The sequence below is a fragment of the Uloborus diversus genome, chromosome 4, assembly GCF_026930045.1.
Source record: "Uloborus diversus isolate 005 chromosome 4, Udiv.v.3.1, whole genome shotgun sequence".
Lineage (NCBI taxonomy): Eukaryota > Metazoa > Arthropoda > Arachnida > Araneae > Uloboridae > Uloborus > Uloborus diversus.
In genome coordinates, this window is record NC_072734.1 from 150,725,794 (window position 1) to 150,744,820 (window position 19,027).

Below are 19,027 nucleotides of genomic sequence, written 5' to 3' on the forward strand. Positions count from 1 at the left end.
TCCAGAGGGATGGTTCTCCATTCCCTTCCAACCATTTGCCACAGTTCATCTTCTGAACGAGGCAGGGACGAAGTCTGCAAACGGCATCCAATCACATCCCACTAATGCTGGGCGATATACTGATATATTGTCAGATATCGATATATAACTATTACCACGGTAACAATATTTAGATTTTTATCCGTCCCATATATCGGTTGAAATGGAACATAATTACGGAGAAATTGAAATACTGAATCAAAAACACATAACTTTTTATAGTTCTGTATGATAGATGATTGCTTGAAATTTCAAGACATTAACTGCATTCTTCAATCAGTTATTTTATTTTTATTTATAGTACAAAGGAAAATTAACAGGGCCGCCAAAGGTCAAGGTGGACCCATTATCAGATTGGTCTCCAGATCCCATCCCCCTAAAAAGTTTTCAAGAGCGGGGCTCTGCTAAGGACCACGCCCCTAGTTTCTGACAAGGCTGATATGGCCTTTCGTGGGCCCTGAAAAGTGAATGTGTGTTGGTTAAAAAGGATCTTAATGCAACAATTAAAACTTAACCAATGCAGGTATCAACACGGTTCATAATTATAATTAAACGTAAACCATTGATATTATGTTGAATAAAAGGTTTGCGAAATATACTGAACAGAAATGTTTGTATTAAAAAAAAAAATGAATAACAAAAAAACCTAATGAGATGAAATAAAATACACTGTCAGCTCAATCATATCACAAGTGTTGCCCAAGTGTTGCCCGTTAACACGAGGCCACACTTGAAATGGTAATCCAATTTTAAAGCGTTATCGCTGGTAACCCTGAAACTAAAACTTTTTAACTTCTCCCCAGACATTACCGTTAATGCGCTGACATAGTGTTTTTTGTGAAAGTTGTGTGCATTAATGTTAATGCGATGACATAGTGTTATTTGTGAAAGTAGTACGCATTAACGAAGAGGGAATTGAGTTCTATCATGCACGTGCATGGGTTCTTAGTGAAAGTTCTACACATTTTCGGAAGAGTAACAAATACCATGATTGAAAAAGCTGAGCTTGTCGATTGATGACATTTATTGGATGGTTTACCAAGATTCTCTAAGATCGTCGGATGAAGATAAAAAGTAAATACAATTTTTAAGCATTTTTTTTAAAAAAAATTTTAAATGAACAACATACATAATTTGTGGATTTTTAAAATTATGAAAAATTTCATTGAAATAAAAAAATGTCTTATTATTTATTTAAAAACGCCAAAAAAAGAAGTTTACTGCATTAATTCTGATAATATTCAGATTTTTTCAAAAAATAAATAAATAAATAATTTTTTTAATTTTAATTATTTTTCCCCGAAAATATTTAAGTTACATATCACATTGCAGTGCATTTATAGCTGCAGTCTTTAAAGATTTATTATTAGTATTTTACTTAATCTTACTCAGCTAAAAAATAAAAAGTTTTAAAGCAAAAGCTATTAACTGACTAAAAACAAACTATTTAAGACATCAATACGAAATATAGTTCAAAGTACATTAAATTATTGAGACTGCTCAAATTGAAAGATTTAAACAAAATATTGAATTGAATATTTAAAACTTTTTCGTTGCGAAGCACTTTTGTCATGCATTGAGCTATACCATTGAGCATGCCCTCCTCCCCCCCCCCAGGAAAATTTTGAATTAGAGAAATAATATTATATTTGGAAATGTTTTTTGTTGTCTTTCGATCCTTTGCACCCCTCCGCCCTTCGCCAAGAATATATCGAAAATATCGATATTTGGAGAGCAATATATTGTGGTATTAAAATTCTGATATCGCCCAGTCCTACATCCCACACATGTTCGATTGGTGACAGGTCAGGAGAGTATGGTGGCCAGGGAAGCATCGGTGTGCCTTGGAGAGCATGTGGCAGATGCAAGCACTGTGTGGTCGGGCATTATCCTGCTGAAAAATTGCATTAGGTAGTCCTTGAAGGTAAGGGATTGCTACCGGCAGCAGCACATTATCCAAGTATTGTTAGGCCGTAATAGTGCCCTGGATACGAACTAGAGGTGATATGGAATTGTATGCAATTGTGCCCCAAACCATTATGCCACGTTGTCGTGCTGTGGGACGTTCCAGTTACTGCTGGATTAGATCTGTCTCCACGTCGACGCCACACACGTATGCGGCAAATATCACTAGATAAACAGAAGCAGGATTCATCTGAGAACACGACATTTCGCCATTCTGTCATCTATCGCTCTAGTCTGGCAACATACTAAACGTTGCTGTCTATGTTGTGGGGTCAATGGCAGTCTTTTTAGCGAAAGCCGTGATTGCAGACCACCTGCGACCAAACGACAGGAAATGGTTCTGGTTGACACGGGAACATTCAGGGTATCTTGCACCTGCTGCAGAATCGGGGAACAAGTGACTTGTGGGTCTGCTACAGCTTGTCGGTGGATGCGTCGATCCACGTGTTCCACACTCTGGCTGCCCCTACACCCCTCAATCTTGCCACATTTCGTTGCTCCAACCATCTTTGGCACAGCCGATGCACCGTGCTCGCATCCATGTGGGTATCAGCTGCGATTTGACGTACAAACCAGCCTTCCCTTCTCAGTCCGATCACCATACCCCTCGTAAAATCGTCTATCAGCTGGAAGTGCCTTTGTTGATGGCGGCCTGGAATTCTCTCGCGTTACACGTATCGTCCAAGACAAAAAAAGTTTCTTCGATAATTCTCCAGTTAGAAATAACGACACGAATATTGCCCATTCTGCAAATTCTTTCCCTTATATCTTACTTCACGTGCGTCAAAGAGCTGCGCATTTCACATCATTTACATAACTCAGTGATGTACGTCTACTCTAAAATTTGCATAAATTTCTGAACACTCCTTCTTGGTGTTGCATTTTCAATGTCAAGCAATGTATAAGTAATTGCAAGAATTGTTTTAAAAATAATTTATGGAACTATAGAATACATTTTTTTTTAAAACCTGAAAATATGCTTACACAGCAGACCAGGGGTGTCCATCTAGGGGTGGGGGGATTGGGGTTGGGTTGATGGGTAATTTTCTCTTTTTGAGAGCAGGTTCTTGCTCTGGGGGGGGCACCTTTGCTGTAGAGTTTCTTATTCTGATTGCCTGCAGGAACTTTACTCTCATGATAGTATAATACATGATTACTAATTAATGATAAAAAAATATGTCCAACTGTTAGGGTACTTACTGTATTATGCCCCTTGTTTCCCTACACACAATCAGGGGTTCACTCGGTAGAAAATAACTTCAGAAAATAGAAAATTAATGAAAGGATCCTCTGAATATCTACCAATTTAGGGCAAGAGTTTTAACAGAAAAGGTAATATGGGTGTAACTAAGCTATTAAAATACGAGGTTCTTGAACCGCTAAAGATGCAGTTTTTATGCATTTTTTATGACATTAGGGGAACGAATAGGATTCTGAACTGTCTCATGGAAAGTTTTTGGAATTAAAGCTCCAGAAACGAAATATTTGAATCTTTAATGATATTAGGAGAAGGTAAGCTCTGTGGCACTACCAGGGAAATTTTTTTAATTGAAATCCTAAAATTGCAACTATAGACCATGTGTGATGATGTTGTGAGAGGGGATGGGATTTGGTATCCCGTGTAAATGTTTTGAAATTGAAGTCCTAAAAACATAATTGTCATTTTTGATGACATAAGTCACATTTAACATATGAGTCACTTTTAAAGATATCAGAGTAAAGGATCAAGTTTGGGATTGTCCTTCAAAAAATCTTAGAGTACTATAAACATAATTTTAGGTTATATTTGGTGCAGTAAGAGGGAGGAGTGTTTTAGAAACCCCCTCTTTGGCTATGTTCCTATTCTCATTTGTTTAATGAAATAAAAATGTTTTGAGAAACCTTCTCAGAGTTCTTTTTTGTTTTTATTTAACTGTTTTGGATAGGGAAATTTTCAATATTCACCCTAATATTTTTAATTATTTCCCTACAACACCAGTAAAGAATTTTTAACAGTTTGGACTAAAATTATTTTGGAGTATCTAAGTTTTTTTTCCCCCACTTTATTTTATTTTAAATTTTATGTCTCCTCAACCTCTTACTAGTTTTGTTAACAAATGGCAACCCTAAAACATGGTTCTGAAGTTCTTCCATATTTGTTTCATTTTTAGCTAGGAAAAGTAGAAGCTTGATAAATTTTCAGAATTATTCAGACACTAAAGAATCAAACTCATTCTAAATAAAACAATGCCACAGACAGAATGTTTAAAAACAAAATAGAATTAGACACTGAAAATCTTAAGAATTTTCGTACAGAAGGGAGAAAATAAAAACTGCATTATGTTGTGCTTTGTGACCTAACATGCTGTAAAACTATATTTATATTGTGGCCAGTGGCGCTTTTTTTTGGGGGCGCCTAAGTTGTCAAACCTTACAATTTTAGCCATTGCATTAATTTTTTTTTTTGAAATTTAGGGGCCCTAGGCCGTGGCCTTGTTGGCCTATTCAGTAATCAGGCTCTGATACCAGATCTAGAGAGGGTGGCAAAATGGGCCCTGGTCTCGCACAGCAACTTCTAAATGCGTTAAATTTAAATGTGGATTCAAAAGTGGTCTGTGATTCACCTAAAAGTGACCAGAGAGCCAAATTTTCTGTTTTTTGGCCATCAATTTTGGAAAACTTCTGGGAGAGAACCTCTGATTCCCACACCCTTTCTTAACCTCTTTGCAGTTAAGGAGGTTTTTCCTTAAGGAGGTAAGTTTAACCTTTTTGACGAGATATCTTGTCCATTTAACTCAACCGCAAGGGAGTTAATGTCACAAAGATAAGTAAAAATTGCAGTTTTAGGAATTCAATTTTTTTAATTTTCGGGACAGAGAGCCATTTAACTGGTTTTTCTCCTTAACTTGATCAACATTACCTACAAGGGCAGTTTTTGGGGAGGAGAGTTCAATTTCAAATGATTTCCCGCTGGGAATTTTCAATCTTCCTTTTTTTAACCAAAGATAAGATTTAAAAAGTTTTTAGATGGGAGAGCTCTACAGTCTCCCACTTCTTTCCCTATTATCAACAAAAATAGCTTTAAAATGCCTTTTAGATGACAAAAAAATTCCAGACGGAGCTTCCAAATCTTCCTTTCCTTAACGCATCGAAATATCATCTAATTGTACATTTTTAGACCTTCAATTTCAGAAAAATTACCGAGAGAAAGCATCCATACCCTCTTCGAACGTCTCGACATATAGCTTAAATTGCACCTTTAAAGCTTCAATATCAAAACATTTCTGAGGAGAGTGCTCGAACCCTAAACTGTATCTCTTCCCTTACAAGACAATGAAAGATAGCCTAAAATGTGTTCTTAGAACTTCAATTTTGAAACATTTCCCCCCCTGAGGAGGATCCTTAAAACACCAAACTCACCTAAGCTGCTCAAATATAGCCAAAAATTTTGCTTTTAAAACTTTAATTTTGAAAGTTGTCCTTGGAAGACATCTAAAACCCTCAACTCATCTAACGCCTCCAAAGGGAGCCTATTATTACGTTTTTAAAACTTCAATTTCAAAAAATGTCCAGCGAATGAAACTCCCCCCAAATCCCTATCTCAAATGTCACTACAGATAGATAAAAATTTGGTTTTCAGAAATTTCCACAGGAGCATCCGGAACCTTCCTTCTGAGAATAGCATACAACGCATTTCAATTTCAGGAGGGAGCCTCCTTCACCCTTCTTTCTCCTAACGTAACGAAACAAATTCTACAGTCGTCTTTCCTGGACGTGACTTTTGAAAAGGTTCCAGGATCACGTATCTGATTTCACAGCATTTTTGGTAATTATGACATCACTTTTTCAGACCAAGAAGATGGGGTAGGTTGGTCTACTCTTTGTGGGAGATTGATGGAACCAACCAACCTACCTCACATAATTAAAAAACTTTTTTTTTTGCTCTTAAATCTCAATACAGTAGAAGACCATTATAACGCCGACCTATATAACGCAATTCTCTATAAACCGCACAACTTTTCAGAAGTAAACAATAGGTTTTGGAAGCTTAAAAAATCCCTCTGTTTTGCTTTGTAAACATAAAAATGGTTAGCCAAATTAAATTTTTCAAGTTTTTCCTCTTTCCACCTTAATTCAAAGCTTTAAATGTAAAATTTGTACTCATAGTAAAGAAAATACCAGATGGCTCTTCAAAATGCAGCTGTTATGCGAGCCATGAAGCTAGCAGAAGTGCAGGATAATGCACTTTCTTTTGATTGTAAAACATATTTATTTGTGAATAACTAATTATAATATTGGTGCTTTAATATTCATTGCAGATAAAACTCATTCTGAAGTGCTAATATATAGATATATTTTGAATGTCAGTTTCAAAATTTGTGAAATGATCTATATAACGCAAAAACCTGTAAAGTAAAACGCAAAAGCTCTGGTCCCAATGTGTGCGTTATAACAGTCTTCTACTGTAATTATAGCAATATTTTATGATTTTTCGTTTGATTTTTAAAAAATAATTGTGCACTAATGGTGAATGCTTATTGCTGTTTTTAAATAAAGATGATTTATCAAAAAATCAATTTAATATGTTAAACTTAATATTTTTCACTCTACACACAACAGAGAATAAGGTAGTTACAAAGTTTAATAGTATTTATCACTAAAAGTGTAACAAATGTTGTTTGAGTTATGTGGTCCAAACTGCCCCACAAGGCGGACCAACGTGCCCCACCCGTGGGGCCCGTTGATCCACTTTACGAAGTTTTGTTAAAAAATTAATATAAAAAAAGTTTATCAATTCAACACACTTCCGAAAAAAATCTGTGGGGTTGAGAAGTGATTAATGAAACTTATTGTAGAAAATCGAAGTGATCATTAAATTTTTTGATGAGATAAAAAATGATAAGTGAAAAAGGAGAACAACGTGCCCCTCCTCCCCTTAAGAGGTCCGAGGGATGGTTGCAGGGTCCACCCCTAGACAAATTTTCAAAATTTGTATCAAAAACCATAATTCTTGGCATTTTTGTAACCTTAAGGAAAGAGAGGGTCTTGGGGTTCCCACAGAAATTTGTTTCAAACTTGAAATCAATTTTTGGTGATGGTAGGAATCGGAGGCTTCTTCTGAAATTTTTTGAAACTGATATTAAAAATTCAAGATTAAGTAATCTAACTTTGGCAAAGTTAAGATAATGACAAAATCTTAGGGTCTTCCTTTAAAAATATTTCTACAGTGAACGTTGGAAAACAATATTATATATAGGCCAGAGGTTCTTAAAATTATATAGTTTGCAAATCCCTCAAGAACAATATTTTTGTCTTGAACCCAACCTGATACCAAGGTAATTCATGTAGATCTCAAGACTTAATACATGGTTCATTAATCCTATATGCACCAGCTATAATAAATATTGGTAAAGTACATGGCCAGTTTGAATAGTTTTGTGTGATTTATTTTAACAACATAAAGATGAATTTTAGGGGGGGGGGCACCCTTGCCCTTAGGGGGGAGGGGCACTCCTATGTATTGATACCACCAGTTGCATTCTTTTACATCAGATTTGGATTTAAAAAGCTTTCGCTTTTTCATTAAAAATAATAACAATAGTGTAACAACAAACAAATAATACAACATAACTAAATGTTTTCATCAAGTATTGCTTGCAAATAACATCGGGGTTAGTGGGTTTTCAACATGTTTCATTTTTTAAAATATAGATACTCTTATTTTAAATTTTAAAATCTAAATTTAGAGCCCAGTTTAACATTGTGCCTTTGATGAGTTGCTATTCCATTTATTGCTACATGTTTCTGCACCTCAGGGCTAGGGTTTCCAATCCCGAATGATATTTTGCATATTAATCCCACAAGAATGAGAGCAAAATCCTCCAAAGATCTTCCATGCAAATGTTTTAAAGCTTTTGCTGCTCATAAAATCACGAGCATTAAGTCTGAAACCTCTTCCTCGCATTTTTGCAAGAAAACCTTCGAGTATGATTAACGATGGATTTACCATTTAAGAACACAATAAAAATAGAGTATATTTTTCTGATAATTAATAGGTATCCTCATTCAAGGTTCTGGTTTTGATAAGTCAGCAATTCAGAAATTGCCTATGAATTATAATAGTTTTTTAAAACTATTAGAAATTTTTAAACCCAGAAAATTACGCTTTAGGAAAAATTGAGAAATTGCATTGCAAATTGAAAAATTCGCTGGAGAAGCCTGAATATAATGTTGGAAATGCTTTGATAACGTCAAGGGAAACATTTAAAACCTTTAACTTACTAAAAAAGCACAATATTTTTCTCCAAAGAAGAAAGTGCACAATATGTTTCTCTGAAGGAGATCCGATTAAAAACCTATTATAATGTATGCCTTAATTTTTTTTTGGATGAATCAGCTGACTAATCTACAATATTCCCCATGACTCTAAAAGAGGTGACAGAAACTTGGATAAAACACAAGCTAACTTGCAGTAGGTTAAACCGCTCAAGTTTTTGAATATCTCTTTTAAGAGAGAGGTAAAACTAGCGAAGTTACACAAAGACGGTGACTTGGTGAAACCAACCAGCGTTCTGTTCTCTCTCTGCTGCGATGAATCAAATGCACTGATACAATGACCAATTTTTATGCAGCAACAAGGTTGGGTTATTCTTAATGCAAGCAAAATTGGATACAAAAAGTCAAAGAAACATCGTTTTTGTTTGAAATTTGCAGTTCTTGAGCAAAAGTCAAGCATACTCCCATAAGAAAAGAAAAATCTATTTTAGATGGACATTAACTTTAAGGGGATCTTTTGCTAAATGTCCACAATTATCTAAACTCTGTAAAAGCAACTTCCAAGGAGTCAAAGCATGTGTTTTCATCAAGCTCATTATTTTTTGAGCAAAAATCCCTTCCCATTCCGTATGAAGCAAAGGGTGCACTTGAGCTTACCAAACGATAATTGTTTATTGGTCTCTACTATATGAAGAGACTTTGCACTTCATACAAATGGTTTACGGAGTTCGAGAAAACTACAGGATTGGAAACCCTACTCAGGGTCATACCTTAGGGGTGGCATTGGGGAGCAAAGCTCTTCCATTCGCAACTGATGCTCATTCTTTAAAAAACTACATGAAAAAAAGAAAAACTGCCGGAGAAAGTTTCCAAAGCAGCCTCTGAAACTAAGTTTAGGAACTTCAATTTCTAAAAAATTATGGAGGAGAGTACTAAACTCCATCCTTTTTCTTGACGTCCTCAAAGGTGGCCCACAATCACATTTCCAGGATCTCATATTTCAAAAACTTTCCACAGAACAGTTTAAAACCCCATCCATCCCTCCAACGTCACCAAATTAACTATTGTGACTGTTGGATTTTACTTTCAAAAAACTTCCTGGGGGGAAAAGCCTTTGAAAATCTCTTCTTTTTAACATCAATAAATATCCCCACATTCCACTTATGCCATGTAAGCACTCGGCTCTTCTCAGTACAAGCTTCAGTACAGTGAAATTTGTATTTATGTGTTTCATGTATAGATCATAAATTTATTGTTTTTCAGAAGTTTAAATAATCATCTGTGATGTGGGATGCATTAATTCAATTTACATTACATCTTGCGTGAAAAAAAAAAAAAAAAATTCGCCAACAGAGCTGACTTCAGGCACGTTTGCAAGGTTCCACGGCAGTCAAAAAGTAATTTTATTCATTTTATAGTCAACTCTCGGGACCCCAGCTAACCTCACACCAGTTCAAAGGGAGGCACAGAACATTAAAGCTTGAGAAACCCTGCTTCATGATACCCAAGTCTTGCACCAGTTGTAACTTATCATTTGAATGAAAAACTTTGGAGTCATGCAGTTTTCCTGCCAATAACTGAATTTAACTGCTCGGGAACTTTTGAAAAAACCTGTAGATAATGAATTAATAATTTTAATCGTAAAAAGTTTCGGAAAAAACTTTGCTTTTCATTTCTAAAAGCTGGTACGTAAACTTAACTGAGTACATATTTCATAGAAAATTTTCAAAAATACTGCCGTTTAGCAATACAAGCGATCAACACAATACTAAAAAGGAGAAATCCAGTCTCACTAATGATTTGCCTACTATTTCAGTGAGGCACTGCACTTGTTATAGTGCAACGACTTCCCAAAATAATGCCCTCTTAAGAAAAATAATGCTACGTTATAAAATGGGCTATAAAATAATCTTACATGTGTCTATTCAAAAAGATATATTTGTACAGATAAAAGTTGACAAATTTAATCGATCTTTTAAAGAAAATTGATGACTGATTTTAAAATTCAGTCCAGTCATCTGAAATCTACCTGTTTAGTAATTAAGGAAGTAGTCATTAAAGTTCAAGATGCAGATTGTTTCAAAAAAAAATTCAGAATCTATTATAAAAACAGAGTTGAAGAAAATCAGCGGCAAATTTGTTTATTAATCACAAGAATCCATGCAGAAGTTGAGAAAAGTCTTCGATAAACAACGTTTCGATGAAGTTTTCCACGTTGTTGCCAACTTAATTTACAATTTTGTAAACGGAAGTTCAAAATACTAAACCAAGGCTTGACTTAATATTATGGAATAAAGATTCCGATTTCAGTCAAACTTGGATAATTCGAAGTGCAAGGGGACAATGCAGAACTTTTAATTATATAATTTTTTTATTTTTATGACGGGAAATGGTCAATTATATAAAAGAAATTACGAAAACAAATATTTATTAATTTTAATCAAATTGGGAACTGAAAGTAACCATTACGCCATCTGGAGAGAGAATCTAAATAGGAAACGATGGCGATTTCCTATTGTTCTGCATGTTAAACTTTTAAGCAAAGGAAAAAAATATCATTCGTGTATTTTAACTTATTGAACGAAAATGAAAAACTCTAATCTGTTCTATTTGTAGAAACTCTTGTTTAACAGTTAATCTTTCTGATAAATCTAAAAAAGGCATCATAAGTAAGAAAATATGTCTTATCACTCATACTACTTACGATCATCCTAGTCATTATTTAAGTGTGACAATGTGAGGTACAAAAATATTTTTCAGTGTAAACGACTCGGGAAACTGATCCTGAGTAGTATATACTATAGCTAAACTAGGATCTACTATGATACAAGTATATTCTAGCTACATTTTAAAAAGTAACTTGGTGTTTATCGGCACGAAAATAATCAATCAGTGCAAATAATAATATGCAATCTTCCTGTGTAGAAATAAATACCAACAGGGACAAAGGGAAGGTAGTAAGACAATAGATCAAAGCTAAAAAGTCAGAAATGCAAAAAGATATGAAATGATTGTAAACTGTAAAGAGTCAAAGAATGGACATGCAACAAATACCAATACGACAGTTCAAAATAGGAAAAGAAAACCAATAAATCTACAGTTTATGAATAATTGATGCATTAAGAATAACCACATCTTTTCAGACAAAGCATCCTCAATACTACAGCTGTTTAAAATATTAAAATATTTCTGATTGCTTTATAAAGAGTTTACTTGATTTTTTGAAACAAAATCTTCCAGAATTGACAATACAGCTCGAAACACACCTTGGGTGCATTCGGAAACGTAGCCTCGGTGCCACCTAGAGTCCGCACGCAGCCCTTCACTCACGTTAGTTGTCTTCTACCTCCCTGGGTTGTCCCTTAAGGTAACGACGATATTACGCTAGATTTAAGTGGTGGATGGTTGAAAAAATCGGCTCTGGCATTAGGAGATGTAGCGGCCCCATCATAGCTCTTATAGATATTAAATTTCACCTAACGATTGGGATATCACTCAAATATGAGGAAATTATTCTTAACACCTAAATATATTTTATTTAAACCAAGGGCGGATCTAGGCCCCGGTTAAGGGGGGGGGGGGTCACCAAACGTGTACCCACAAACAACGGTATCTTGGTCGGGGGGGGGGCTGGTTACGACATGCTCGTCAAAAAAAAGGGAGTTTCTTCGGTCTAAATCATAGTGTTCCCATATTTCGTTATGTATGAAGAATCTGAAAACGTTGGTATTGAACCCAGCTAGCACACGAACATTGGTCCAGCGTTATCCTATTACATTGGACCAGCATCGGCATCTTACGTCGGAACGTACCTTAAAATGGTACGTCGGAAAACGGTTATCCAACGGTTGGTTATTGGTTAGTTTCCAGCGTTATTCTAATGTAAAATACAACTGTAAACTAACCATTTACAAACGTAATTTCGATGTAAAATACAACGTTCAACCAATGTTATTCCAATGTAAAATACAACAGTAAACTAACCATTTAAAAACGTAATTTCGATGTAAAAAGCAACACTTAACCAACATTTTCTAATGTTGTTCCAATGTAAAACACAGCAGTAAACTAACTTTCCAAACGTAATTTCGATGTAAAAAAAACAACGCTTAACCTACATTTTCTAACGTTATTCCAGTATGAATTTCAACGCTAAACCAACTATCTTCCAATGTTATCTACTTTAACTGTAGCATTTCATTAATAAAAATAAGTATTACGAGGTGCTCTTAGAAGAACGAGTGTAAAGAATAATTTTCAGTCATATTAACATAAAATGATAAAATGGCTGAATTTAATACAATTTATCATTTTCCCTATCATTTACAAACGTTTCAATAAAATATGAACAAAAATTAAAGATATTGATAATTCTTACCTTTTATTTTTTCTGAATAAATTACTCCAAAAATTATCTTCATAAGCATACATTAGTTTCTTTTTTTCTTTTTCAGGAAATATTAATTACCAGCAAGGTTATTCTTAAGACAGAATAAAAATTTTTGACTTTAAAATTCTGCCATGAAAAATAACCTAGCTTGTTTGAAGGTTCAATTTTGCTTTGACCTGAAATAAGAATAAAAACTAAAAAAAAAAAAAAAACATACGCGTAAACATTTAGTTAGTAAATCTCCATAGCAATTAAAAGCACGTGGGTGAAACTTGAATATTATGAAAAGTACTGATTTTATTGTTTTGCCGAACTATTATACTCTCCCATTTCATTCAAAAGTTCATGTTCACTCATTTTTTTTTTATTTTTTTTTAAATTATTATTAGGGAAGGAATTTTAATGTATTTTATCCATCAACGAGAAAAGCTCATTCAAAGACACAATTTTATTTCTATGGTAAATTGCACATGTAATTTGTATGATGAGGAAACTATTTTTAAATATTATGCGTTTAAAATTACCGAAGCTAAACAAAGAACAACACGAAATTCTGAAAACGAATTCAAAGCATTTCGCAAAATTCTCCAGAAAAACTAGTTACAGCATCTATCAAAAAAAAAAAAAAAAAAAAAAAAAACAGTTTGAATATGCGCAAAAATTTTAAGAATTTTGATTCATCGGAGACCTTTCCCCCACCCGAAAAAGAGAAAATACCCCTAGAAACAACCTCCCCCAAAAAACCCCTGCCAAAACGAATTTGTAGAAAAAATTCAAGTAGTTTAAAACGAAAAAATCTGGGCCTGCACCCACAATGATTTGTCGTGCTTGGAAAACAAACTAATGTGGAATGCATTTAATAATCACACACACACACACACACACAAAAAAAAAAAAACAATGTTTTATCTTAGTTTTAAATTTATTGGAAGAAAGAAAAATAGTTGGAAAAATGAATTGATTTACTTTGAAAGACTTGAGTACTTGCGAGGATTCAACACTCGCCGTTAGCAAGTACGACACGTGTGAATGTGTATGAGACCCTGGAATGAAGAAGAAAATAGCTATGCTCCGGCGCACCCCTCAACAAAAAATACAGTATGCTTCTGAGAAAACTATGTATATTCAAAATGTTACAATTTTTAAACTTTGTGGAGGCCTGATTTTTCTAATTTGAACTAGGAGCAGCAGCAGTCATTTATGTTGGTCAACGCACTAGATTATACTAAATGGAAAAGAAAAAATTATAAAACGAACAAGAATTTCAAATTGTACAAATACCATACTGAATAGTCAGTAGCAGATTTTAGGGGAAGTCCAGGGGGTTCAGGCCCCACCCAAAGGAATAAATTAATGAAAAGAGTCAACTGTACTTTAGGAGTCAGAGCGGCATAAAACATTTAATTCATCGAAGAACCTAATACCGCGTTTCGTCTGTTAATTCCTCTTTGAGGGAATCAACTATTAGCATTTTAAAATTATGTGTAGCCTAGAAGAGTTATTTCTATCCAAGAAGCTATTTTGGAAACAATAGATTTATTTTTTAGCTTATAAAAAATGTAGAATGAAAAAAATCGCATGGTAGTTTCTTGGCTAAGCCATATAATATTAATAGAAACGGCATTTAGTATCAAAATGGTATGTCATCTGTATCAGGGCATTAAGAACAAATCGACAACTACTTTGAAAGAAATAATTTCTACATAAAATAAAATATAATACAACTACTAATGTTAATATACTATAAACTAAATACAGTAAAACTTACACGTTATGAAGGTATGATTTTCTTAGTTACATAATATTTTATAGTTAACACATAAATTAATTTATAAAAACTCAAATGAAGTATGGGTATAATTAAAAACCTTAGCCTCGTGTAATAATCATTATGACAATGTTTCTAATTGAATCCGCTTATTTTATAGCATCTCGGTGAAATTATACAGGGTTTTTAGTAGGGGAATGTGGGGCAAAAAAAAATAGTTAACATGACTGAGCTTTTTCAAAATGAACAAATTGGAAATTTGTTTTGAAAATTACAGTACATAAGGAAAAAACATTGTATTTTATAACAAAACTTGCATTGAAACCTTATTTTTGATTTTTGGCAGTAAAATTGTTTCTTCAAATAAAAAAGTGGAAAATGTTCACTTTTTTTTCCATGGGGCAAAGAGAAAATTGAAATATTTTTCGAATGAAATATGTTCTATTCCATTGTGAAAAATATTTTTGATCAAATTACTAAGTAAATAAAACGCGGGTGATTTAGATGATTGAATGAGTGACTTTGACTAAAAGTGAGAAATATTAAAAACACAAGTAAACTAAATATTAATTAAATAAATACTGCACCGAATATTAGAAGGTCCCAATTCATCATTCGATAATATCAAAATAATTTTTGAGTTACAACAAAATATTACAATTTGAGTATCATTTTTTAAAAATTGCTTGTATTATCATACGATTAGATTTTCGGAGGTAATTTTTTCTTGACTGGAATAGACTACACATGACACATCTTACTACATAGTTAAAATATTACTAGTTAAGTAGCGCTGAAAACAGAGTAGATATTTCACCATTTCACTTTGCCCTGCTATTTCACTTTTCCCCACATTCCCCTACTAAATTGGCTTGAAATGTTAAACATATTTTACCTCCACATCAAAAGTGTGTTAGTGTGTAATATTTATGCACTAAAAAGAATTTTAATTAACCTTAAGGGATCCTAAAAAACATTTGAAAATAAATTCATGAAAACTTTGTTATGAAAAAAAACATTGGTGAAGGTGAGCGCTTTTCAATTTCTGGGGTCCCCTCCAAACATTATTTTAGTATTTCTGAACGGTTTTCTCCACACATTTTCTCACAAGACAAAGTTTAACTTCCTTTTCGACTTCTTTGCGAATCTAGTGATTATGTAGTCAATGTTTACATCAATGTCTCTGTGGATATTTAAGAGAGAAAGCCCCACAAGGCGTTCCTCACACATTGAGGCTCTTAACCAGGTTTTTAAACGCCGCAGTGTCGAGAAAGTTCGCTCACTTGTGGCAAAAATGCTTTAAGATTGAAAACTAACCACATTTCATCAAAATTGTCGAAGAGTCCGTTTTAATGAGAGTAAAAATCCTTTTTACAAGAAAAGTTGTATCCGTGACCGAGTTTGAGAGTCTCCACTTTAATAAGGGGAAATTTAATGTTTTAATCCTAGAAAAAGGAGGGAAAAAAAAAACCTGTCCGAAATGAGGAGTGTACGTTAAGCGAGGTTTCACTGTTTTACGCACACTTAAAGAAATTTATTTTCCGCAAAACAACTCTTTTGCGAATATTAATTGTTTATGTGCAAATATAGATGTAACCGCAAAAGAGGTTTAGCAATGATCTGTTCAAACAATATATTCCTCTTTAAAAAAAAAAAAATCCAAGAAGTAATTCCAGGTTTTTAAAGAAAAACCTATTTGCCAGAATTTGTTTATAAATACCCAACAAAAAATACTTTAACCCCTGCCCCACCCCCCTCTTTACTTTTTTTTAAAGCAAAGCCTCTACATATTGTCTCGTTTTTTAGAGGTACCAGGTATTTTGTGTTGAGATATGCATAACAGTCTATATATAACTGCAATATGCTGCTTCAAACTGCTTAAAGCCAGAGCTCTCAGCACGAAAATCTTTCTAATTTAAATACAAAAACGCTTCCCCCACCCCCTATTTTTGCGCTTGGATATAATTTAAATTTGTACACAAATTGGGTGAACCTCAATTTCTCCTTCGAAAAAAATCTGTAACTGGAAGATTAAAAAGGATCTGGTGGGTAATGTTTGGTTTGGTTAAGGGGGGTGGGGTCATGACCCTCTTGATCCCCCCTCTTGGACCCACGCTTTTCCCCTCCATAAATTTTGCGCTTGGATGTAATTAAATTTTTTATACAAACTGGGTGATCCTCAATTTCTCCTTCGAAAAAATCTGTAACTGTAAGAATAAAAAGGATCTGATGGGTAATGTTTGGTCTGGTTAAGGGGAGTAGGCTCATGATCCCCATGGCCCCCCCTTGGATCCACACTTGCTCCTCCCCCCTATAATTTTGCACTTGGATATAATTTAAATTTGTTCATAAAGTGGGTGATCCTCAATTTCTCTTTCGAAAAAATCTGCAGCTGGAAGATTTAAACAGACTTTGTTGGGCTATGTTTGGTCTAGCTAGGGGGGGGGGGGGTCATGACCCCCATGACCCCCCATTGGATCCGCGCTTGATTTAAACAAAATTTAACAGATAGGAACACTTCTGTGCTTTTATGGTGAACAAATTCATACAGTATTAGCTAAACCTTATTTTGAGGAAAATAATGATTGTAATTGTCCATTTAAGTATTTTTATAATGCCCGGAACTTGATTGAATATTTCCGTAATAATATCACTGCTTGGCTAGTATGTCCTTTTCTGCAGTCATAACAAGTAACTTAACTGCCCTGTTTTATGAAACAGATCTAGCGATGTTCATGGGTGAAAGACTAGGGCCGTCTTAGAACATGATGGGTCCCTCGACAAAAACATACATTACAGGGCCCTATCATAAACATTCCCTTTTTTATACTGCCATACCCTGACGAACCCCAGACGCGGTACGAGGTCAAAAACCTGGTGGGAGGTGTCGGGTACGGGTATGGCAGTCCCTTATTTTTTTTTCAAACGCATGTATCAATAACAAAGAGAGAGAGTGGACTTAGCTTTCTGGCTTCTCGGAGTCATTAAAGTATTAGCAAAATAAACTTAATGGAAAATTTAACATTGAGTCTGAAATAGGGAGTTCCGGGGGGCCTCTCCCCCAGAAATTTTTTGAAATTTTAGTCTTAAAAACTCAATTTTGACAATATTTGGTGATGTTAGAGGAGCATAGGTTCAGGGTTTCTCCTGCAGCAATTTTTCGGAAGTGGAAATCCAAAAACAGAATTTTAAATTATCTTCGAGTATATGCTATGAAGAGCGATTCCGGGGTCTCTCCTCTGAAATTTTTTGAAAAATATTAGCTCTGGAAACGCAGTTTTAGAAGTTTTTTTCTGATTTTAAGTCGAGATAGATTCCGAGGCCAGCCACCAAAAAATTTTCTAATTGAAGTCTTAAAAGCTTTTTATGGTTAAGACTAGGGCACCGGCAGTTACTCGGAAGTTAAGTTCCAAAAACGGAATTTTTGCTGACCTTCAGTTTTGTTAGGAACATGAGTTTTCAATAGGTTCACCAGGAAAATTTTCGAAATTGAAGAACTAAAAACGAGATTTAAAACGTTCTTCATTGATAATGCCCAGAGAGAGGAGGGGACGGGGCACTTTCCCAGAAAATTTTTGATACTGTTAATTTAAAAACAGTTTTAGACCATCTTTGGGGATGTTAAAAAAATGGGAGAGGTTTGAGAGCTTTCCTCCATCAAATTTTCGAAACTGGAATTCCATGTTATGGCGGGAGTGGATTCGGCTGTTCTCTTATGAAGTTATTCAAAATTGAAGCCAAAAATTTAAATTTTACACGATCTTCGATGATATTAGGAGGAGGGGGAAGATTCTGGGGATCACCAGAATTCTTTCGACATCGGTTTTTATCAACTTATTTTCTTTTTAAACTGAGGAGCCCGAAACTGTGAGTTTGTACAGCATACAGAATACTTTATGTTTCGTTCAAAAAATGTTTGAAACTCATATTTCGGCGGCCTTTGGCCTTTGATTTGATAATCTTATTAATGTAGAGTCTTTCATGCTCCTCAAGGGTATTTTTAAATATAATTTTTTAAAATAATTTTACGTAAAAAAATATTTTGTCACTTTTATTCCAATTGTTATAAACAGGGTCGCCGAGAGCAAAAGGGGGAAAAAATGACATAGGTCAATTTTGTTCACAAGCCCCCTTCTACACCTTTCACCATTAGGATATTTTACCCTCTGCACGAGTTCATTTCCGAGTCGGCCCCCTATTCTAAGCTGACATGACCTCACGTCAGCCCTTATTGTAAGTTGCATTGTATAGCAATTGTGAATTGTCATTTATAAATACAGTTTGGGTAAAAACTTTAGGCCAGTAAACTTTTTTAAGAAATTGGACATATCTTTAACTGAGGATGAGAAAATAATTTGAGTGACAATTATTAACCTTAAATTCAAGTAAAAAAGACAAAAAAAATTTTTTTTGTAATTATTTCATTATCAGAAAATAGTACAGATCGGCATTTGAGCCTGAGTAAAATCTTTAAGGCCAGCATAAAAAAAAAAAAAAAAAAAAAAAAAAAAAATAAAAAAAAAAAAAAAAAAACATGAAAAAAAAAAAAATAAAAATAAAAACCATTTAGAAACTTGTGCAGGAGCCACTCCTTCGAATTACTTCAAATA

General features: G+C 34.2%; 1 protein-coding gene across 1 annotated transcript in view; it reads right to left on the reverse strand.

Annotated features, from left to right (window-relative positions):
* The window catches only part of LOC129221115 (pre-mRNA 3' end processing protein WDR33-like), a 45,463-nt gene extending 35,062 nt beyond the window's left edge, over positions 1-10,401 (reverse strand). The window contains 1 exon segment of the mRNA XM_054855562.1: positions 10,289-10,401. The gene's annotated coding sequence lies outside the window, so the exon portion shown is untranslated.
* Positions 10,402-19,027: the final 8,626 nt, after the last annotated feature.